Genomic DNA, 25,902 nt, shown 5'->3' on the forward strand with positions numbered 1-25,902 from the left:
CTTTACTCTAATATTGAATATATTATGCTACAAATTTTCTTATAATATTTACCTTATTGTAAGTAGCCTCATTTGAACTGTTCTTTTCTTGGAGTATCTTTACCTGGTTTTTCTCAATAATTGTCATCTTATAAAAATATTTTGAGTTGTTTCAAGTCTTTTTTGGTGTTTTGAATGAATTTTTATAAAATGCTTATTGCATTTTTCCTGAATATATAGTTCAGTTGTTCTTCAAAACTCAATCTTTTGAGTATGGTTTGATCTGTAAATACATTTTCAGTTTGTGTTGTCTGTCTTCTATTTTTATGGTCCTACTTATTTATATTTTGCTAAAATTGATCCATTTTACTTACATTTTCAAATTAAAAGGTATGATATTTCTAGCTACATGGTTCATTTTACAAATTCTCAAGCACAAGTAGTATTACAACACAGTACAGTGAACTCAGTACATCTTCCACTCCACATACTATGAATAGTTTTATGTAGCAGCTTATTCAGATGAGGACTTGGTTCATTCTTTGGAAAAACCACTCCAAAGATGATTCTTTATATTTACATTTGGTATCACAAAGGCTTGCGTATCTCCCTTTCTGGGGATATTAGCTATATTTTAGATTGGGGTTTTACCCATTATGTGTTAGATGTTCGACAGTCATAATTTTCTCATTATCATTCCAAGTTTATGACCTTAAATTTTACTATAGGTAGAAACCTTTCTTAATGCATCATTTGGTTTCACTGAGGTTATGATAAATATTTGTTATTTTTAAGTCTTTTCTGCACCTATATTTGTTACAGTAATGTTGATATAATCATTTATTTATGCTTATATCTTTTGTGATTTATATATTGTTAAGTTACATGTTGCATAATTTTTTCATATAATTTGAAAAAATTACAACATTTTTGATCCCATGGACTCTGATCTCCATCTTGTGCCTCCTGTTGAGAAATCCACTTTGCATCCATATGTGTAGAGTCTAATAATTGAGAATCAGGTCCTCTACAGAGTAGAGAACTGAGGAGTACAAGGGTGAAAAATGTATCTGAAGATAGGTGCAGGGCTGGTGTACCACATGGACAGATTAAATTAGAAGAACCATCCAGAAATTGATAGAGAAAAGTGATTCATAAAAGTAATAATATTAATTTATGATAAAAATGTATTTTCTTAAACTAGGTCAAGGATATCTACAAAAAAAATTCTAGTGTGAAAATCATACTTTACATCAAATCATTGAAAACATTTATATTAAAATTAGGAAGCAGGCAAAGATGTTGGCTATCACCCTTTTTATTCTCCATTTTAATGAGGATAAGAAAGTAATAGAAAACAAAGGTAATTAAAAAGATAGGAATTGGGAAATAAAAAATAGTGCTGCTATCATTAAACATGAATTGACTATATATTTGAAAAATCTGCTAATGAAAAACTATTAAAATAAAGCACTTTAAAAAGTTGCCAGGTGTAAGATAATTATAAAAAAATGCACTATTTTCTGTAGCAATGTACAGTATGAAGATGAAATTAAATAAAGATAAATTCTAAATTACCATTATGTATCTTACATCTAAAAATAAATAGAATAGAAAAAGCATGGGAATGCTGTGGAAGAATTATACATCTGCTATTTAGAGAAACTACTCATGTTCTAACTGATTGGAGAAACATTAGATATTCTTAAGTAGGAGATTCAATACTATAAACATGTTAATTCTCTCTAAATTTAAATTTAATCTGCTGATGAATATCATCTCTTCCATGTAATAACATTACATAGGTTTTCTTTGCAAATGTCTGTGTACATGTGTGTAAAACTTTACTAATTAAAAAATATAAATTAACTCACAAATAGCTAAGAATAGCCAATATGCTCCTTGAAGAATATAAAGAGATGTTAAAATTCTCAAAACACTATAATAGATAAGAGTTTATGGTAAAAGATGAAGACACAGTCAAATAGACCAAAATAAAAGCATAATAAAATATTTGAAAACAGACTCACTATACATTGTTTCCTAATTAAAATATGACATTGCAGAGAAGTGGGGGAGAGAACAGTCTTTTTACTAAGAAATTACAGTGTAATAACTTGATATCCATATTAAAAACAAAATATAAGTTAAAACTTCTCTTACCCATGACACAGAAATCAATTCCAGTGGATTAAAAACCTGTTTTTAAGCTATTTACTATGAAAATTTTCAGTTACATTACAGAAGAGACTAGCACATTAACAGGTAGATGAAAAAAAAAATGACACATAAGTTAATGTTTATTCGTGAAAGGAAGATATATTATAAAATTAGATATGTATGAAATCAAATATTGTATGTAAATGGTTAAATGGAAGCATTGAGAATTTTACATTAAAATTGGATTGAAGACAAGGATGTCTGTTAATGACCATTTGTAGTACCCCCCAAATATACACAACTTTTTTTTTTAGTATCTGGAATTGAACCCAGAAGTGCTTGAGCACTGAGTCACATCCCCAGCCCTTTTTAATTTCGTTTTAATTTTGAGACGAAATCTCAATAAATTTCTCAGAGTTTAGTTGCTGAGGCTAGCTTTGAACTTATGATCCTCCTGCCTCAGCCTCCCCAGCCACTGGCATTACAGATGCCTAACACCGTGCCCAGCTCTAATCAGTATTTTGATGAAGATATTATATAGGGAAGTAGGGAGGAACAGCACAAAGCAAAGGGATCATGCTTGGAAAGTAAGAAGCCAAGTTAGTATCATTAACGGATGATTGGAATTTATACGAGGGAAATCTAATGATAACCTATTAAATCATTTGAAGTATCTATAAATATTATTGGGCATAAGATCAATATGCAAGAATACACTTTGTTTCTGTGGCAACAAACATGAAAGTAAAATTAAACAATATAACTAGTAAATTACAAAATATTTGTTTGTACTTAAAGAAGTAAACATAACTTTAAAAATTCAGCAGCTTAATGGAAAAAAAAAAAAAAACCCACAGTTATTATTGAGAAAAATCAGTGAAGGCCTAAGTAGAGAAATATATATTCTTAGATAGGAAATTCAATATTGTCAACATATTAATTTTTTTGCAAATTCAATCAAAAGGTGATTGTAATTGTTCCCTCACACATAAAACCCCTAAAGATTTTCTGTGAATATCTGTATAGATGGCATATGTGTGTGTTAGGCTTGATAAGCTGGGTATAAAATTTACATTCACTTACAAATGGTCAATAATATCTGATATCATACTGAAAAAGAAAATATGGCTTACTCTACAGGATAAGTAGAATTACTTAAAATCTGTAGTAGCCAAGAGTTTGTTATATAAGTGCAGACATAGGCAGAACCCTAGAGGCCAGAACAGAAGCATGGAACAGATTTTCTCTCAGAGATTCCAGAAGGAACCAACTCTGTTGACACTCGATTTTGGACTTCTATTTCCAGACCTCTGAGTGGGTATATTTTTGTTCTTTTGAGTCACCAAATTTGTAGTGTTTTGTTATCACAGTCCTAGGAATCTAATATACTTAGGAAAGAAGTCATAGTTAGTCTCAAACTGCAGAGGGCCAGCTGCCCTTGAGATATACTAGGGTCTCAGCAGGAGCTGTTAGTGTGGTCTTCTCTGTTCTGGTGTGAATTATGCTATCAGTTAGCATTCATATCATTATGTCAACTCTTAGCAAGGCTTGAGTCACCTCTTCTCTGCTGCTTTGAAGTTGATACCTCAGACTAAGGATCTTTTTTTTTTTTAATTTTTTATTTTATTGTAAACAAATGGGATACATGTTGTTTCCAGACTAAGGCTCTTGTTTGACAGGTGCCATGTCCTCTCTATCTTGGATTTCTTGAGGCCTTCATTCCTCATCTTGACCCCATTTAGGATTTCTCACTGCTGACTTTGTTAACCAGTGTCTGCATCTTCAGATCAGGGGTCTCATCCCCTTAGACATGATAGGAAAAAAAAAAAAAAAAAAGGATCCTGAGACTGAGACTGGCAGTCCAGCCTGGTTTCTTTGAAGGCTGACTATTGTGGTAGGGACAAACTGTATGTTGTCACTGAAAGCAAAAATAAGTGTAACGGGGAACAGACCTCAACATATCAGCAAGCTTTCTTTATTAAGCAGTGGAATGGCACATTTTCAGGCCAGAAAATGGCAACTGGTTACAAGAGGGGTCAGATTTTTATAGGGTTTAGCAGAATGTTTAGTGTGACTTAGTCATTAGAGACTTAATTTTATACACTTAATCATAGCAGAATGTGTGGGTTGGGCAGCCAGGGAAGTAGTTGTAGAATGGGAAATTGTGAAAGTTCAGAGCCCATTGTTGTTGGGAAATGGTTAAAGTCCAAAGTGTATTGTTTTCCTTCTCCCCCTGGGATCCATTGTCCTCCCCTTTTGCTGGAGTTGTTGTTTTCCATATCCTTCATTTCAGACTCTGAAATGGGATAATGAATTAGGGTGTCAATATCAAGTCTGGCTGCTTTCAGGTGAGAAGGGGTGAAGTAGGGGGATGCCTCCTTTTCAGAGTTCTGGGAGAGAATATTGAGACCCCAGGGCTAGAGCTGAGGAGGGGTATATATGGAAGCAGCCTCAAGTTCTCATTGGTGAAGTCCCCTTTTTGTGGTTTCAGGGATTCAGACTGTGAAAGCAGAAGAATGACTTTGATGTCTTCCTGGGCAGAGATTTGAGCTGAACAGGTCATCTTACTAAGAAGCTATTTCTGTACAAAATTAAGAACACAGAAAGGAAAGATTATTACAAGAAAGATGAAGATTAACTTGTTTTCTAGTGCTAGGAAAACATTTTTTCCAGTGTCAAAATGAGACACATTCTTCTAAAATGCCAGAAAAAGACACCTAAAGTACTTGGCAGATAATATAGTTGGGGCCTTATTTCTCTCCTTAATCAAGGGTCATTATGGCCCACTCAGATTCAGAATACACACTCTATGATCTCAGGAGTTTGGTTTCTTCGAAGCATAGCAAGCATAATTAATTTTGGGATCATATTTTTCTGATGGCTTAATCATCTCCATCCTGCTTCACAGACTATGCAAAACAAGAACAGAAATAAAATTACAAATACACTTATATCTGTAACCCACCTATATGTGTAAAAAAGTATTTAAAAGGGTTAAGGGAAGGAATCCCTTCAGCCAAACTTTCTCAAACCTCTTCATTATCAAAAGTAGGTGTTTTTACATTAGCCATGGCCCAGACCTGAGACTGTAATTTTAACACATCCTTAAGTGCCTCTCAGTCATCTCTGTTATTTTCTGTACCTGCCTTCATGGCATGGGTTGTGCCTTCCAGGTCCAAGTCATTAACACTTTCACCTGCAGAGATGGGATTCCCATTGAATCCATTAGCAGCTGTTTCACTTTTCCCATCATCCTCTCTTCCATGATAAGGTTTGATATCACGACCTAGAATCCAAACACAAGTATTTTCATGGTCAACACATGTATATCTGGACCCGTAGTTATAGGAGTTAGGATGCCCATCACTGCAAAAGAAGCTACTTAAGGACATCAGAAATCAGCAAGTTCTCATCTCTGCTGTTCCAGGCAGTCCTGGAGCTATTTAACCTTGCCTCTCAGCATTCCTGATTGATTTACATAGAAACAGCATTCTTCCCTGAACCAGCCACTTTTGCATGATGACAGATGCCAGGGAGTCCAATTTTGTAAAGTCAGTGCTGAGTCGGCAACCTATTGAATGTTTTCAAAAACCCGTTCTGATAACTTTTTATAGTAATGAATTGAGGTTCCCAATCCTGCTGCTCCTATGCCAATCCCAGTGGATGTCTCTAGCCCTATGAGTAAGGAAATAATTTGGAGTGCTCTCCTATGTCTGGTGTGTGCTGTTATTGGAATGGGTAAGCTTAGATAGATTAAATGTCAATTTGAGGAGTAGGCCAATCTAGTTTTTGGTAGGCAGGGGTAAATATGAGCCATGCAAAGGAAAAATGCCTCAGAATTTTGGGAGCATCAGGGCTGTGGTGCTGATACAAGTGCATGTATTAAGTTCCATTAAAATAACTATTCTCTCATCTTTTAAATACCCAGGTATGACTGTACTTTGTTTATAACTGGCTTTGCAGATGTTTAAGACCAAGCTGGTCAAATTGACTTGTTCTTATGTATTATTAAGAGTCAGCTGAGTTCCCTGAAGGGTCACCCTTGGGAACTTGTGAGCAGCCTCTTAGCTCCTTTAGTGCCATCTTCCAGGATGGTTCAGGGTTTCCTTGATTATGTGACTTCCGTTGGAAGTGTCAGGGATGTCTCCTTCTCCAATGACCCTCCTTTTTGCAGCATGTACCCTGGTCGGCTTTCTGTTCTCCAGGGTCTTATTGATCCCCCTGATCAGGAGGTCATGTGGTCTTGCTGCCCAGCAAATGAGCAGTCCACCATCTGCAGGTTGTAAGCCAGCTGAGAAGATAAAAGGTCTGAAGTAATAATAAGAAATAAAGACAAAAGACATGAAAAGTAGTATAACAGTGGGGGCCCAGTGGGTGGATTAGATATGATGGATCTGATCCCTAACAAAAAGAAAAAGCCCATGAACCTTTATTTTATAGGGAAAGACATAAAAGGGATTTATTCTGAGAAATAGTTCTTCAAGGTAAACAAAAAGCAAAATCAAGCAGGAACAGGCTAATTGGAACATATCTGCTTGCATGATATCTTCTCTAGGCTCTGGACAGCTGGCTCTCAAGGCTATTGAGCACATCCATATTTTTTTCACCCCAGGTTAGCAGGCATCTGAATTCAAAGCTATCAAACCCATAAATTCCTCACCAGGCATGGAATCTGTCCCATTAACAGTGGGTACCTGAAGATGAGAGTGTCTTTCAGCACCATTGTACAGAAAGATTCCCAGATGTGGCAGGCTGTCCAAGGCTGTGGAGTTCAAAGTAATGATTTATTTGCTGCTCCTGACAATATGACCCAGAGTCATAAGGCCCTTAGAGAAGTCCCCTTGTTCCCTGGGTTCAAGTTGACCTCAGAGAACAACAGTCAAATATTGCTATTTTTTTCTTGGCCCTTTCATTCTATAACTTTAGTGTCCCAAATTTTGGTCTTAAACATCCAGCAAGCCAGTTTCACCAGTCTTAAAGAAGAGTATTGAGTTTTAACTTTAATGTCTATAACTTCACAGTCCTTCACCACTTTTATTTAATTGGAGTCAAAATTAGTATTAGAAGTTAGCCTTACATTCTGTCTATAGATGATGACTTATTATCTCAAACTAGCTCAGGTTGTTATATTGAAAGTTGTACTTCTGTAAGGCACTAAAAGATAACAGTTAAAGTTTATAAGGAAAATGCAAAAGGAAATTAAAGGAGTAAAAAAAATATCAAGTTTGTATAATAACTATGAACTAAGAAACATAATTTTTATAATCTTAAACCTTAGTTATATAGTATATATCCTGTATATTTTGAGATCACAGTTATCTTTATAACAAAAATTTATTCTTTGAACATGTCTTCACATGAGCTTAAGTCTATTCTACTTTGAAATTATCTTAACACAGAGTAAGGTGAGAGGCAGAGCTTTAATTCAGGTTAGGTGGAGCTCTTGGAAAATCTTAGGTAGTGTTTTATTTCTGAAGCTGATCATTGCCTCTTTCTTAAATATCATATTATAAAGCTTATATATATTTTTTCCTGAGTCGATTACATTGATGTTTTTATTTTAACCAAGTCTAGCTTTTAAAGAAAACTTTAGATCCTGTAATGTAGGGTAATACTCTAAAAAAACAGTTGTTTTAACCATACATATACAAACCCTAATTTCTTTAAGACTAGTTTCTTTAAATAATAAAATTTAACAGACACAAGAAATTATCTTGAAAGAGTAGATTAATGTTTTAAGAAATCCTTGTTACTTCAACATATAGATTAAACTTTGGTTCATAGCAGTACATTAATATTTGACCTCAGGAAAAATCCTTCCTTATGAAATTTCTGAAGTTTTTTCAATTACTCTTCTTAATAAGGTGATAAACTTTATGCTGTTTACAGTACTACAATTGAAACACAGCTGAAACTTTTTGACTCTTTGCATATACCTGTTAGAACTTTAACTCTTAGTAGCCTTGCTTTAATGAAGACCCAGAAACAAAACAATCTTAAACTCTTTTTTTTTACCAATTCATGAACACATACATAATGTTTAAATACATCGCCTTATGGAATTTAAGAAGTCAAGAATACTGAATTTTGTATTTAGCAGTTAATGTTTCTTAGAACTTAACTTTGTAATTAATCAGATGTTTCCTCTAACAAACATATTTATAATTAATAACATTGTTGATGTTAAATCTAATTTGGTAATTTTTACCAATAAAAACCAAGGTATTAGACAAGTGTAGTTAACCGTACTAGCTATCCCTTCCCTGTTGAAGAAAAATCCTAGAAGCAATGGATATTGCATTCTAGACATTTTATAGAAATCAACACTCTGTTCATTGTCTGACCACTTAAAAAACTTGTGAGTTAGTAATTTTAAAGACATCTTTACTTTCATCTGTTTAACTAGTTTAAATTGAAATTTTTAAGTCATGTGAAAAGGGTATTTGGATCCATTACTCTTTTAAAATTTAATTTATTATCACTCTTTTATCTATATGTCAATTTTGATACCATGTAAATGATATATAGGCACAAGCACATATGTAGACATATCAATACAATACACAGGTATGCACACATACATAAAACAGATAGGAAACAGAGACCTTATAGCTGTTTGTAGGTACATATCCACAGGTAGGAGGCAACACTACAGATGTTTATTAAAGTCTTTATTAGATTTAAAGTGCTATAAATTAAAATAGAGCTAGAATTTCACATTACAACTTAAATACAGAGGCCTGTATTTTTGGAAATGCCAGGTGAACTGTAATTACTCTAGTAAAGGAGCATGCAGAATATCTTCATCAGAAAGCAGTGTGGTAGATTGCCAAGAGAAGATAAGAGAGTCAAGCCATTTAGCTACTCGATTTTAAAAGGGGCCCTTTTTTTCCTTTTGGTCTCAAACCAGTTTCCCAGTTGGTCATCAGGCCAGATTTGGATACAGAAAATGATTCTCAACTGTGGTTAACTATTTTTACCTAAGGTAGGACATTTTCCAACTAGTCATGCCCTTAAAATTTCTTACATGTTCCCTTTGTCCTTTTGGTCCTCATACTCACAGGATCATGATTTCATATTATGTTCCTTAATTTGAAGTTGGAGGCAAGCCTGTTAGTGCTCTGGGTGACATCTCCACTAAATAAAATAAATAATTTGGATTTTTGAACTAGAACAGATGAGGGGCAGTTTTATTCTAATTGAGATAGGTTTTCCTGGTCTTTTTCCTGCCAGATGAGGGGAGTCTAATTTTAAAGCTAGGAGAGTTCCATCTTAAAAATCTCTCATAATGGGTCCCTGTTTATGAGGCAGACAGTATGGACAGAATTGTGGTAGAAGCAATCAGAAACAGAGGCAGAGAGTGGTGGATATTTGATACCCCTGAGGACTACTGGGGTCAGACTCAGAATAAGAGACTGGCCCTGGTCAGCTGCCTTCAGTTATCTCAAGTCTTCCTTTGTCCCCCACACAAAATTTCTCCCACAGAAAAGAAATGGAAGCAAGTCAGGACTGACATTCCCAACACCTGGGTGAAGGGGAATCCAACAAACCTCTTGATTTTAAATGAAGAAGAGGGATGGGAGTCAGGACCTGATCTAGGGGGCTTATGGAGCAGGGAGTCAGCAAGAATTAAAATAGAGAAGAGTAGGGCTGGCATGATGAGGACTTTGAGCAAAGGTGAAAGAAAGCTTGGAGGTAACCTCAGACCATTTGCCTTTTTGTTGGAGGAAATTGTTTAAATCCTGGAGAATTTTTGGATTGAAGATCCTGAATTCTGAATTCGTACTATTGAATAGGTTGTCTAATTTAGATCGCAGCCAGATTTGAGTACTGAGCCTAATGAGGCATCTAATTTTGAGGTCAGTTTGGAAGTAGAGCATCTTAAAATTATGAAATTACTAATGAGACAACCTAAGGGGGAATCCCATGGAGAAGACTGGGTAGCTCCCATGGTGGAGAATTTTTACTGGGGTGACAGTTTGAGATCAAAGCGTCCTTTGTTGTCTAATTGCCACCAGATAGCAGAAGCCCCCAGAGAATGAGAGGGTATCCCCTGCTACTATCTCTGGGGTGGGGAGATTCCCAGGGTCTGGACAAGGCAAAGGCAAGGTCTTAGGCAGGATATCTTCTTTAAGAGACCATCAGGGATCTTACCTCTCTGAAGAATGTGGAGGCTGGTGTTGCATGCAGGAACAAAATGGCAAAAAAGAGGTCTCTGATCTGGAGGTCTTCAGGGTGTAAGGAAATGGGGGATTGGGGAGGGGAGAGGGTTGGAAGGAGGACGCCTCCAATACCATTGAAGGATCTGATATAGATCCTTGCTCCATCCTGTAGCAGTAAGCTAGTAAAACCCTAACCCAAGGATTGGGTTGGTTTCCCACTGTGAACCGACACAGCTTAGCCAAAATGAACTGTGGAGGATGTGAAGGGAAGGGTCTCCTTCTATAAGGTGGGAGGGAAGAGAGGAATAGTTAGTCTGGGAATTAAACTGTACCATATGAGTCATGGCTGGGGACTTCCTCGACCTCAGAAAACCACAGGAGAGGTGGTCACTCCAAGGTCTCAGTGGCTGTTTAATGTGACTTTTGGGGAAGGGGTTCGTTAGAATGGGGAGTGGTAAAAACACCTTACTCCCATTTTTGGGTTTCAGCACCATAATGAAAGCAAAAAAAAAAAAAATACCTCAATGGATCAACAGGCTTTTTTTTTTTTTTGCCGTTCTGGGGATTGAATCCAGGGCCTTGTGCTTGCAAGGCAAGCACTCTGCCAACTGAGCTACATCCCCAGCCAGCTTTTTTTATTTTTTATTAAGCAGTGGCGTGGCACATTTTCAGGAGAGAAAATGGCAACTGGTTATAAAGAGGGTCTGATTTTTATAGGGTTTAGCAGAACGTTTAGTGTGACTTAATCATTAGAGACTTAATTATATACACTTAATCATAGTAGAATGTGTGGGCTGGACAGTCAGGGAAATAGTTGTAACATGGGAAATTGTGAAAGTTCAAGGCCCATTGTTGCTGGGAAGTGGTGGAAGTACGTTGTTTTCCCTCTCCCTCCAGAGCCCATTATCCTCCTTTCTCCTTGTGGGTTGTTGTTTTCCATATTCTTCAGTCACCTTTATTCAAAACTGGGTAATCCCTTAGTCTTCATTTCTTTGTTTTGGTTTCTGGCAGGGATTGGAGTTTCCCTCTCTCAACCTAAGGTTTATCCTTATATTATGGCCTGCACCTTTCTGAGGAAACCCTCCATCTTCCTTGTACAAAGTGAAGAGTTTGTCTTATCTGGTTATATGTGTCCCTGGTTTCCAAGATGAACAGCAGTAGAATGTAGGTCAAAACCTTATAGGTCAATTTCTGTTATGTTTGGGTGATCCCATCAGTTCCTACTAAGGGCCCCCAGTTTGATTCATGGGGAGTCCAAGATTCCTGCCTTTACTGAACTGAGGCATGTCTTTCAGTCTAAGGTACACACTTCTGTTACCACATAGGAAATTTGAAGAACACCTCTGCTTGGCTCTGATAGGGCCTTCTAGGAGGAAAGGTATTCTGTGCTACTCCCACAGTTATGGTTTGATGTCCCTCTTAGTCCTTAAACATAATGTTTAATTTTAAATAAATTTTGAAAGCAGATAAATATATCTAGTTAGATTACAACATCATAACAAAGAAAAATCAATTCTATATATATCAGAAACATGGAAGTGAGAAATGATGAATAAAGAGAAAGCCACTAATAATATGTAAGACATAAAGCCTAATGTATCAATAATATTATCCTCATTCATAAACATTCCAAACACATTCATTAATTAAATGCAATTAACAGAATGAATAAACCAGAGTATTGAGATAAGACTGAATTCCCCACTTCTCCAATATCCTCTGGGTTCTTGCCTCACAAATTTTGAATAATAAAATCCGTGGACAATCACAGAAGGGAATAGTAAATGGAGCAGGATTATTTAAGCAAGAAGAGGTAGAACTTTTGTCATGTGGGAGGGGGCCTGAGAGCAGAAAAACCCATTTTGGTGTGCCAGCTTAGGAGTTTATATATTGTTCTGGCTAGAGCATGGAGCAAAATCTATGTAAAACAGGTGTTGAAAAGGCATCCTGACTACTGACCATCTGGGTTCACTTCTGTCCTCCTTTCTGTGACCCATCCTTATTCCTGTAATTTCCATCTGGTTTCACCCTCACCTTGTTTTCCTTCTCTGGGACAAAGGAGTTGGTTAGAGGTGTTCCCACAGGTGAGCCTCAAGGTTTTTTTACATTTGAAATAGGTCTTGATGATGCTTATTAATATGTCTAATGGTTAGCCTCCAAGTGTGGTTGTATGGGATCCATTACCCTGACTACCTGGTCATTTTACTATCTATTCCATTTTATCCTCATTCACAAACATTCCAAATACATTACTTAAATGTAATTAACAGAATGAATAAAGTTAACCTGACCAATGTATAAGAAACTCATTTTAAAAATAATACATAAGCAATTTAAGAGTAAAATGATGGGAAGAAATGTGCTTCATAAACACTCACATGGCAGGCAGAATTTTAAAGATGATTTCCCCAATTATGTGGTCATTTGATAAAATACTAATGCTATAAAGGGATTTTGGAGAGATAACAAAAGTTGCTTACAAAACTAAAATTAATAGTGAGATTATCCTGAATTACATGCATGAACCCAATGTAATCATAAAAGTGTATAAAAGCTGAGGAAGAAGAAAGAAGTGTAAGTGAGGAGATTTGTAGTAGAATAGAAATTCAGAACCACGTGGCAGAAGGTGAAACCAGAGTTATTTCAAGACTGATAATGATTTATTGCATCAGTGTTTGCTGATGTAGACACCTATGTGCAAGGACATAAGACAGGTTTCTAAGGAGCTTATTGTGGCAAATGGATGACAAGCAGCTAGGAAATGGAGGCCTCACTCCTACAACCACAAAGAACTAAATTTAGATAATAATCTGAATGAGCTCAGAAGCAGATTCTTCCTCATAATTTCCAGTATTAAATGAAACCTTCTTGATACTATAATTTTAATCTAGAGAGATTACTATTGAACTTCTGACATATAGCAACTGCAAAATAATAATTTTGTATTGTTTTAAGCTGCTAAAATTATGGTAATTTGTTATGGCAGCAGTAGAAACTGAATATGCTAATCAAAGAAAACTCTTTTGGGTATATTGTTACCAAATAATCAAAGAACGCAGAAGAAAGAAAATAATAGCAAAGAGAAATAGTGTGTAATGATAAAAGAATCACGCCACTAAAGAATACATAACATTCTTAATATGTATACCTTTGAAGAAGAGTTTCAAAAACATAAAGCAAACACTGAGAGAACTAAATGGAACTATAGACAAATACACACTTGCATTTTGGATTTAAACACCTCTTTATAATGAGTCAATATTAAAAATGAAAAGGAAACCATCAAAGAGACAAAGAATTTAGGATAAAAGATATAGAACTGAACACCACCATGGTCTAACAGGATATAATTAATGTTTATGGAATACTTGACACAATACAACACACCACAGAATGTTTTCAAGAGCACATAGAATATGCACCAAGACATATCATACCTCAAATTGTAAAAAAAAAAAAAAAAAATAGAACTCTCATGAAAGAATTGAAGCCCCACAGATCATGTTCCCTGAATATAATGGAATGAAACCAGAAATCAAAGAGAAAAACATAACACCAAATAATTAATAATTAGAAATTAAACAATATAACTCTTAAACCATATATAGATCAAGGAAAATATTGCAATGTAAATTTATAGTGAAAAAAAGTAGAATGTAGAACCCAAATATGTAGGATGCAGCTAAAGCAGTGATTACAAGAATTTATAGCACTGATTGCTGAAAGCATGTAAAAGGGAATACAAAAAGAAAAAGAAAATGGAGGCAGACCTCAACAGACTAGAAATGTTTTATTGAGCAACTGAGGGGCACATTTTCAAGGGCAAAATGGTCGTGGGCTACAACAAGGGTCTGGGTTTTATAGGGTTTTAGCAGGTCCAGGTCATGGTAGAAGTTGGTCAGTTATTTTTGGTGGGCTTATTTAAGGTGGGGCAGGAAGGCAGGTAGGGAAGTTCCCTAGGATCTGTTGTGCTGGAGACAGCTGGTTCAGCTTGGTGGGGGATAGCTGTAAGTTCCTTTTGGGTTCTCCCCATTTTTTTTTCCTGCCTTCCCTCCAGCTGAGGCCTGGGCTTCTGAATAACAAAAGCTCCAATTTACCACAGATATCTCCCCACACACATGGCAGGAAGGCTGGAACAGCCATAGTTAGGGGAAGTGCCCTGGGACCTATTCTACATGTCCTTCAATGGTTCTACTCATTTATTAACTTTCTCTACTTGTTTTAACAAATTGTTCCAAACTTGTAGCTTAAAACAACTGATATTTATTGTTTTATGCTTCTGTAGTCCAAAGTGTGACATGAGTCTCACCAGGCAAAATCAACATATTGGCAGGGCTTCATTATGTTTTGCAAGTTCTAGAGTTAATTCACCAAGAAATTTTGCAATACTTATTGTAGACTGAATAAGAGTTGAAAAAATGATTTGAAATAAAAACTGATAAAATTGAAAGAAAAAAATAGACAATTCCATTATTATGTATGGTATGTTCAACACTCTTCTTGCTCAACAAATGCTAAAAAAGTTACAAATTAGCAGGGAGATAGAAGAACCTTGAATCAGTATAATCTAATCAACATTTATAGAACACTATAAAAGAAAAACAGGAATACAAACATTCTTTTCAAGATACCTTGTGACACATAACAAGACAGACCATATCCTAGTTGATAAAACAAACCCCAACAAATTGAAAAAATTACAACCACACTGTGTGCTCTCTGACTCTGAGGTTAACTATACAGAAATCTGTAATGGAAGGACAAGAAGAAAGCTCCAAATACTTCAAAAGTAAAAACATACTTCTAAATAATCCATGAGTCAAAGAGGAAATCTCTAAAGATATTTTCTAAAATGTAACCAAATAAAAATACAATATTTCATAATTTGTGGGGCACAGCTAAAGCAAGGTTGCTAGTTAATTTTACAGCACTAAGTGCATACATGAGAGAACAGGAAAAGTCTCACATCCATAATATAAATCACACCACAAGAACCTAGGTATAGAAGAGAAAAATAAAGAATATCTACAAACAACCTTACATGTGACATTATACTTAATGGTGAAAGACCAACTCAGTTCTCCTTAAGAGCAGGAACGAGGCAAGGAAGTTTACTCTCATCACTGGTATTTTATGTAGTAATAGAAACCCCCCCAGCATAAAAAGGTAAGAAATGAAATAAAAGCCATAGATGTTATTTTAAAATAAAGGATACTATCTCTTTTTAAAGATATCATGTTTATTGACATTAAAAGAAAATTCCATGGAAGCTGTAACTCTTAGATCTAATAAGCAGAGGCAACAACATTTCAAGTTGTGAGATTGACTTGCAAAAATCAGTTGCACTTCTATACATTAGTAGTAAACACATGGGAACTATAATTATAATAATATAAATTATTACATAGTTTAATAATATTGAAATTACTATTTAAACCCTAAAATATGTAAATATATATCTAATAAACTGTGTAAAGACTTCATTTGCTGAAAAATAAAAATAATAATAAATGAATAGAGAATAAATGAATAACTATAGAAACAATGTGTTCATGAATTAAAAGACATAGTAATGATATCAATTCTTAAATTGATTTATAGATTTCATACAATTTCTATCAAAATATTTAAGCAAGATTTTTTTCCAGGTATAGTTAATTATATCTTAAATTTATGTGAGAAGGCAAAGGAGTTAGAATAACTAAGATAATTTTTAAAATAATAAAAAGGAAAGAATTGATTAACCAGATTTTATTACATTATTTAGCTGTAGTAGTCAAGATTGTGTAATAATGGTGGCTAGATGAACACATGAATGAATAGAATGGAATAGAGACCACAGAAATACCTCCACGTAATTATGGACTATTAATTTTCAGCAAAGTTTTCAAAGCAATTCAATGTAGGAATGATATATTTTGCAACAAATGGAAATTTTTTGCAACAAATTGAATATCTGTTAGAGTAAAAACTCAACTTCAAATTAAACTTCACATCTTATATAAAAACAAATTCAAATGGAACATGATTTTCAGGCAAACTTTACACTACAGAACTTTTTAAAGAAAATATAGGAGGAAACTTTGGGGACCTACCGTTTGACGAAGATAGTTCAAAGGCATTACATTAAAAAGCACAATCCATAAAAAATTGATAAATTATACTTCACTAAAATTTTAAAAATAAACTTTGATTAACATTCTCAAGAGAATGAAAATAAAAGCCACCACTGTCAAAAATTATTTGCAAACCACATATGTGATAAAATATTAATATCTACAATTTCTCAAAGATTATAACAACTCATTTGTTAAAGAAGCAAATTGGGAGCTTGAGGTATAGCTCACTGGGAGAGCACATGCTTAGCATAAGCAAGACCCTGAGTTCAATCCCCAGCACCAAAAAATAATAATAATGATAATAATTAGGAAATTAGCAAAAACCATGAAGGAACCTTTCACTGAAGAGGGTATACAAATAGTAAATAAATGCATGGAAAGAAGTACAATTTTACTAAGTATAAAGAATATGCAAATGAAAGACCATTGTGGGATATTACTACATACCTATCAGAACAGCAATTATTTTTTTTACAATGCAACAATACCAAACGGTGGCAATTATGCATAGAAATTGGATCACTCATACATGCTGGTGGGAATGTAAAATAGCACAGTAACTGGAAATAGTTGAAACTTAAAAAAAAAAAAAACAAAACAAAAAACAAAACAAAAAAACAAAAAACCAGCACTCACCATAAAATGTAGCAATTACACTCCTAGACATTTATCCTGGGAAATGGAAACTTATTACCACAAAAAGATATGCTCACAATTGTTCATCAGAGCTTTGTTTGGAATAGCCAAAAACTAGAAACTTAACAATAGGTGAATGTTTAAACAAATGGTGGGCTATTCATATCATGAAATAAAAAGGAACAAATTATTGATACATGCAATAATTTGGATGGATCTTGAGGCCATTCTGTTGAGAGAAAAAAATGCAATATCAAAAAGATCACATACCATATGATTCTACTAGAGTAACACTCTCAAAATGTTAAAATGCTAGAAACGATGAACAAATTAGTGGTTGCTATGTATTAGGCATAGTTGGAAGGAGGATGGGGTGTCTATTAAGTGCTAGTGCTAGGAAATTGTTTTCAATTTTAATTGTAGTGATGGTCACACAAATGTACACATGTGATACAATGACATCAATATAAAATACATTTTACCAATGTTGGTTGGTTTTGATATTGTACTATAGGTATGTAAGATATTACCAGTGGGGGAAACTGAGTGATGATTAAGTGGCAACTCCTTGTACCAGCTTTATACTTCCTGTGAATATGCAATTATTGAAAAATTAAGGGTTAAATAAAGGCTACATGTTACATACTACTTGTATAACATGCTTGGGTGACAAAATTATGGAGATATAGAACAGATCTGTTGTTACCATGGGTTTGGAAGGAGTCTATGTGAGGATAAAGTAATATTATAAGGAAGCTTCCTTATAGTAACCCACCAGTTTTCTGCATTTTGAATGTAGTGGGAGTTTTATGAATCTGTACACATATAATCAATAGACACATTCATGAATATTATTTTTCTGATTATACATGCAAGACATATACATTGTTGAAAGTTTGAAATTTGCAATAAGATATAATGAAAAATACAAATTCTTGTCAGATAAATGCAGTCATGTTAATAATTTGAGCAATTTCTTTATGATCTTTTTACATACATACTCTTTTATATATGTGTATATGCATATACATACACAAAAATGCATCATATACGTGTCAAGTGTAAGGAACATGCAGTTTACATACATTTTCATCCTTAATCCTTGTTCTAAACTTATTTACATCTTAATTTTAAAAATTGTATCACAGAATCATTTTTAAAATAGTTAAAATATCTTGCAGCTATTAAGTCATTGACTATTGGAGTGGACATTCAAATTGGCACTCTTATTAACTTCCCACCATACAGTACATATATCTATATATACACACACATATATATATACCCAGACATACGCCACAGAAATGTTCATACTCATTAATTTAACAAAATTATTATTCTGATCTTCTGTATGTAATCCTGAAAGTTTGTGGTCAGTGACATAATTTATTGAAACTTTTTTTTTTTTTTAGTACTGGGAATTGAAAACAGAGGGACACTACCTCTGGGCTATACCCCAAACCTTTTTATTTGTTTTATTTTGAGACAAGTTCTAGCTAAGTTGTTGAGGACTTGGTGATCCTTCTGCCTCAGCCTCCCAAATTGTTGGAATTAACAGGCATGTGCCATAGTGCCTGGTCTACTGAAACAAATCTTAAACATTCTTTGCAGTGCTATTTTGTAAGAATAGATTACTTGAGTGAACCTAGAACTTTCTTTCAGTGTCATGGGCATAGAGGGAAAGGTATCAGAACTGAGAATGAAACCAAGAGCTGGGGACATGCAGTAGAGACTTACAGTAATGAAAACCCATGAACAAAACAAATGATAAGTACATGGGAATATATGATAAATGCCATTTGAATAGAACAAGTCTATGAACTTTTAAATTACTCAGGAAATATATGGTACTCGGTAACTGTATTTATAAAATAAATAATAAATTATTTACATTTTTTGGTTAACCTAATTGATTTTTTATGTGTACTTCTAGTTTTCAAAAACCCTGAAGATTTAAGTGTCTATTAAATAATAAATATGATCAGTCAACCTCAGATACTTTACAAAAATAGTTTCCTTTCTTAATAAGCATTGGGATGGATATAACAACATTAATTGAAATCATTTAAACTCAAGTTTAGTGTTTAAGTTACAGGATGTTGAGTGTTCATTAACATTATTTATTACAGAATTGTTTTAGAAATTGAAAACTTGTTATTCTTGATCTTTACCATCATAGAATGTGGAGGCATCTGGATGCTATTGCATCAGAAAATGCCTGTTTCTCTCTCTCTCTTTCTCTGGTGTGTGTGTGTGTGTGTGTGTGTGTGTGTGTGTGTGTGTGTGTGTGTTGCTGGGAATTAATCCAGAGCCTGTTGCATGCTGGGAAGTGACTCTACCACTTAGCTGCATGTCCAGCCCCCTACTCTCTTCTATTTGTAAGAGATATACATGTATATATATATTTGCTTTCAGTATCAATGAAATTTACTCACCTTTGCCTTATCTTTACTTTGAATATTTCATAGGAAGTTATAATGTAAAATAATTTATATTTTATTAAGTAATATGATTTGGCCAGAAAAATTTAATTAATTTGATGGACTACAAAAACTTAACATAAATCATTTCTTTCTTTCAGTCACTTATTTTCTAGGATTTCTTTAGCAACCCAGTTCCAAGCCTTGTCTATGCCATTAGAGACTTCTACAGTATTTTTTAGATCTGTGATTCACTCTTATTCTCTAATCTTCAACTACTGCTAGAGAATTTTTACAATAATTAGTCTATTATCTAATTTATATTAGCACACAGAATATATTAGACTGATTTCTCATCACCATGATTACTTGAATTAATCCACTGAGATTTTAGTGATCTCATTGTCTACTTCTAATTAATTAATGATTGCTTTCACTCCTGTTTGTTTGTCATTAATTTGGAGGCAGAGTCTGTTTCACTCCTCAGACTTATCTGAATGATACCTAATAAATTCTTCATGGTCAAATGGACATAATTCAATTTTCAAATATTTTAGATATTGATACTGCCTTTATGAAATTTTTCAAATTTTTTTCATATTGCTCTTCCCAAATATTCCTTTAATGCCTATCTTTCCTCTTTTTCCTTACAGGAACATAATCTGTCTTTCTAGTTCTGGCACTAGTTGGCACTAGTTGGTAGATTTTGTAACTGAGCAGAGGAGTAATTTTTATTAAAAGAGCAATGTTTATTAAAATGATTCATTGAGTAAATCTGCAACTACTTGCTTTGCTGTAGTCATGTAACTGATGAGCTAAGAGAGATCTTTATCTTCCAGTTAGTGTTAATCATATGTCTGCAGATATGTGTGTCTGTATTTGTGTGCACATGTACACAAGTTAGTGTGTTTATGGGAAAAAGACTTGGAAGGAAGTCAGCAACATTTATTACAGAAGAAAAGTGATGTAAACTCATTTTAAACATTAGTTAACTTTCAGACTAAATTCATCTCACAGCCAGGCACTGTGGTGCTCACCTGTAAGCCCAGCAACTAGGGAGGTTGAGGCAGGAGGATCACAAGTTGGAGGTCAGGCTCAGCAATTTAGCAAGGCTCTGACAAAATTAGTGAGACCCTGTCTCAAAATAAAAAAAATAAATAAAAGATCTGGGATAAATCACCCCTAGGAGTAATCTCCAGTACCAAAAAACAAAACAAAACAAAACAAAACAAAAAACAAAAAATGAATTTAAAAAAGACTAAATTCATTTCACCAACTTCCTACTTACATTAACTCACCCATCACAGAGTTAAGAAAAATATGTTAGTGCAAACATAAGATGTTGTCAAGGCTATTAAACCTACACATATGTCCCATATAACTGAATTGTTATCTCCTTCTTGGCCTTACATATATTATTTCTTCCTTGTAAAATACATTATTTATTTATCTTTTAATATTTGAAATTCTTCAGAATTCTGTGCAAAATTCACGTATTGAAAAATTTTTTGAATTAATTCTATCCAAACCAATCATTCTGTGCTCTTCATCCTAAGCAGGTACACCTGATTTCTTTGTTCAGTGTTGATTTGCTATATGTTGTGACAGAAAAAATTCTAAAGATGATCCCCCAAGATTCCAACTCCTTGGATTTATGTCCTGCTTGGAAGAAATTTTACAGAAGTAAAAGACTTCTTCTTAAAGTAGCTTACTTTAAGATATGGAGATTATCTGGTTACACTTGACTCATTCAGGTAAAAGTTTCTCTGGATATGTAGAAGTCAGAGAGAAATATTCCCCTTCTGACCCCAGAGAAGAAAGAATAAGTGCCATGTTGTGAAATAGCCTTTGAGTATGAGGTCTCTAAGAGAGAAGAGCTACCGCTGCCTAACAACCATGAAAATAATGGGTTATCAGCATTAGAACCACAAGGAAACAAATTCTGTCAACAATCAGTATGTTTGCAGAAGGACCCAAGCCTTAGGTGGGCATTTTAGGTTGACTGACAACTTCATTTCAACCTGTGGGATCTGAGCAGAAAACCCATTGCCAAACTGGACTTTAAACCTATAAAATTTTGAGATAACATGAGTATTGTTTTAAGTCATTCAGTTTATGCTATTTGGCATGGCAGCAATAGAGAATAAACAAATGTGCATAAATATTTTATGTGCCATTCTCTTTATAAATGAAGTTTAAGATTCCTTGACATCAGAAATGATTTCTTCTCCTTATTATATATTTATGCTAAGCAAAATGATAAAAATTTTATTAACTGACCATTTGTTTTCTAACTAATAGCAATCTAGATCAAATAAAATATCTGATTCACAATACCACCATTATTGCTATCACAAAACAAAAAAAAATTACTTTGCTTTAGTGGGCTGGAAATGTAGCTCAGTGGTAGAGTGCTTGCCTAGTATGTGTGAGGCCCTAGGTTCCATCCCTAGCATCACAAAACTACGAAACAAGACAAAAACAAGCAAGTAAACAAAAAAATTACTTTAACAATGATCCAGCAAGGAGAAGAAAAAAAAAAGACAATTCTAGAAAATGTCCCTTGGATCCACTTTACACTTGGCTGCTATCCCCCAGCTTCTACATATTGAGTAGATACCTCTAACTTTCAGAGCACTTCAGTTGGACTATTAGAGCTGCTCAAAGCCTGAAGTACCTGAGATTTTATGTACTTTTTGGCAGGCCTATAGCTAATGCCTGTGTAGTGTGGGAGGTTGAAATCCCAGCTCCCTTATCTCAAACAGAGAACTCTGGTATAATTTCAGTTATAAAGAAGCCTATATAGGATATTAATCTTCTGTCAGAAGAGTAGCTAGCAGATTTTCTCCCATTGTGCAAGTTCTCTCTTCATATTCTTAATTTTTTCCTTTGCTGTGCAGAAGCATTTTACTTTGATTCTATCCCATTTGTTAATGTTTGGCATTATTTTGTGAGATTTTATGTTCCTATTGAGGAAGTCATTACCTATGCCTAAATGTTGGAGTGTTGATATTTTTTTTCTAGGAGTTGCATGATTTTTGGTTTAATTTCTAGGTCTTTAATACATTTTAAATTGACTTTTGTGCAGTGTGAGAGGTAGGGGTCTAGTATCATTCTTCTACATGTGAATATCCAATTTTTCTAGCACCATTTGTTTAAAAGGCTGTGTTTTCTCCAGTGTATGTGTTATGGTTTAGATGTGGTGTCCTGCAAAAGCTCATATGTAAGACTATGCAAGAAGATTCAGAGGAGAAATGATTGGGTTGTGAGAATCTTAACCCAATCAGTAAATTAATCCCCTGATAGGGATTAACTGAGTGGTAAATGAAGTGGTAGGGTGTGGCTGGAGAAGGCGAGAACTGGGGGTGTGGTTTTGGGGTATATATTTGTATCTGGAGAATGGACTCTCTCTACTCTCTGATCATCATGTGAGCTGCTTCCTTCTGTCACACTCTTCTGCCATAATGTTCTGTCTCTCCTCGAGCCCCAAGAAATGGAGCCAGCTTTCTATGGACTAAGACCTCTGAAACTGTGAGCCCTCAAATAAACTTTTCCTCCTTTAAAATTGTTCTGATCAGATGTTTTAGTCCCAGCAGTGGAAAAGCTCACTAAAACAGTATGTTTTTGATGCTGTATTAGTCAGCTTTGCACACTGTGACCAATATAGCTCACAAGAACAATTTAGAGGTGGAAAGTTTATTTTGTGCTCAGAGGTTCAGTTCATGGTTGGATGACTCCATTGTTCTCAGTTCAAGGTAAGGCAGAACATCATGGTGGAAGGGTGTAGCAGAGGAAAGCTAACCAGCTCATGACAGCCAAGAAGCAGAGAGAGAGAGTGTGAGTGTAGGGAGCCAGGGATAATATAATCTCCAAGAGCATGTCCCCAGTGACCTACTTCTTCCAACCATGCCCTACCTGCCTATAGTTACCACACATTAGTCCATTCAGATTATTATGGATTAACCCACTGATTAGTTTGCAATTCTCATAATCTAATCATTTCACATCTAAACACTCTGGCATTGTTTCACACATGATCCTTTAGGAGACTCCTCATAACCAAACCATAACAAAGATCAGATGTCAAGGATCAGATGACTGTACATGTGTGTTTATGTCTAGAACTCAAAAAATTTGCCACCAACACCAAATAACCCACTTAGTAAATAGGCAAATGAACTAAACAGGTACTTCTTAAAAGAAGAAATACAAATGGACAACAAATATGTGAAGAAATGTTTAGCATCTTTAACAATTAGGGAAATACAAATCAAAACTACACTGAGATTTCTTCTCACTCCAGTCAGAAGGGTAGCCATCAAAAATGCAAACAATAATGAATGCTGGAAAGATGTATGGAAAAAGGAACAAATAACGTTGATGGGATTGTAAATGTTTACAACCACCATGGAAATCAGTATGGAGGTTCCAAATACTAGGAATGGAACCACAATATGACCCAGCAATACCATCTTCTAAAGAATTAAAAAAGTCATCGAACTATAGGGATACATGCATATACCCATGTTTATTATTGGCACAATTGCCAAATTATGGCTCCAGCCTAGGTGTCTGTCAATGGATGAATGATAAAGAAAATGTGGTATCTATACACAATGGAGTTTTATTAAGCCAAAAAGAATGAAACTGTTATTTGTAGGAAAATGGATAGAATTTGAAAGCATTATGTTAAGCCAAATAAGCCAAGCTCAGAAAGACAAGGGTAGTATGTTTTCTCTTATTCGTGGAAACTAGAGAGGAAAAGGAGAAAATGGTTTATATGTGTGCATCTCCCCAGTGAAGTGAGGGAAAGGGACTCTGGGAGGGAGTAGAGGAGGGAAAGGGGTAATACTGGCGAATGATATTATCTAAATTATATTGTTATGTGCATATATAAACATGTAACAATTAATTCCACTACTGTATATAATTATAATGCACCAATTAAAATATGGAAAAAATAAATATATAAAAAAAGAACCGTAGTGGATCAGGTTAAGGTTGGGATGTTATGGGATGAAATGCTGAAGTGTCACCTTTATTTGGATTTACTGAATCTTTGCCCTGCTTCTCCCACTCCTTTTATTTTTTGAAACCTAGGAGCATTTTTGAAAATAAATCATATATCCATGAAACCTTTTCTGTAGGTCAACCTAGGGACAACTCAAAAGCAACTACATATAAGAATTACCAAGTGAATGAATCATTGTCATGTTTGTCAAATGGCAAAAGAATAGAGAAAAAGTCTAAAATAAAATTTAATTCTCCATATCAAATAGGAATAAATATATGCTAATATCATTTTCACAGGCCAGTTTGTTGATGAAGATAGCATTTGATTTCAGATGCTACTCAGAGTAAAAGATAACCAACATATCCAAAATTTACTTGATCACTTTCTTTTATGGAACACAAGAAACAGAAATTTAACAATTTAACAATGGTAATATGGGTACTTTATATATTGGTAGTTATTATTAAAAATGCATTTAAATAGAGAAAGGACTTGCAGTTGGTAATACTGATAGTTTATATTTTAGCATATTTAATTTAAAATATATTTAAGTTTAGTTTATGCTAAATAAAAATAAAATTATTTAATGTTATAGTGTTATAATAGAATGTTATAATAAACATTAAATAAACTTAAATTTTTGATAAAATATGAAAAATGTTATTTTAATAAAAATATTTCATGGAAAATAGAGCAATTTACTTTGGGAAAAAGTAGTAATATTTGTGGATTTCCTATGCCAAACCATGGACAAAAACAGTTCATTGTAAATAATTTATTCTAAAAATACTCAATATTAGAGTGACAGTGCAATGAAAAGACCCTCTAACATTATGCATTTCCATTCAATTCTGGGACTTTAATAAACAATATTCTGGTCTTTATTACTTAGAATTGTCCACCAGTGCATTAATCAGGAAGGACTCTGCTGGTGAAAACAGGGAGAAATATGTGATTTGGATGTTGTTGGAGGTGGGTGGTGATGGGCTGGTACTACTCCTGCTTGGTACTGTTGTTGAGTACCTAAAATGCATTATTATCTCATTTCTATAAATTCTCTCAACAGTCTTAAAGGGTAAGTATTGTTATCTTTCTCAGGCTTTTTTTTTTTTTTTTTTAATGATACCAAGATTCTTAAAGTCACATAATGAGAAAATAGTGGGGCCAGGTTCAATTTCAACCTGTCTGGAACAAAGCTATATGTTCTTAGCTTTTCAGTTTGTTGTACATGTGCTCAAATTAAGAAAATCTGAATAAAGTCACACAGGCAATGGTGAATGTAAGCACTTGTAACCTTTTAGCACTACCTGCCAGTAACTAGCATGCAGTTTTATAATTTCTGAATGTCCTAAAAATGTGCAATTATATATGTTCATAGTAAAAAGTAATCTAAATAGTAGACTTTTAGAAGC

At 34.3% G+C, this 25,902-nt stretch overlaps 1 long non-coding RNA gene across 1 annotated transcript in view; it reads left to right on the plus strand.

The window, feature by feature from the left end:
• The window catches only part of LOC306650734, a 1,184,502-nt gene that overhangs the window by 775,756 nt on the left and 382,844 nt on the right, over positions 1-25,902 (plus strand). The gene's annotated exons all lie outside the window — the stretch shown is intronic.

This window comes from Sciurus vulgaris (genome assembly GCF_902686455.1).
Source record: "Sciurus vulgaris genome assembly, chromosome: X".
Lineage (NCBI taxonomy): Eukaryota > Metazoa > Chordata > Mammalia > Rodentia > Sciuridae > Sciurus > Sciurus vulgaris.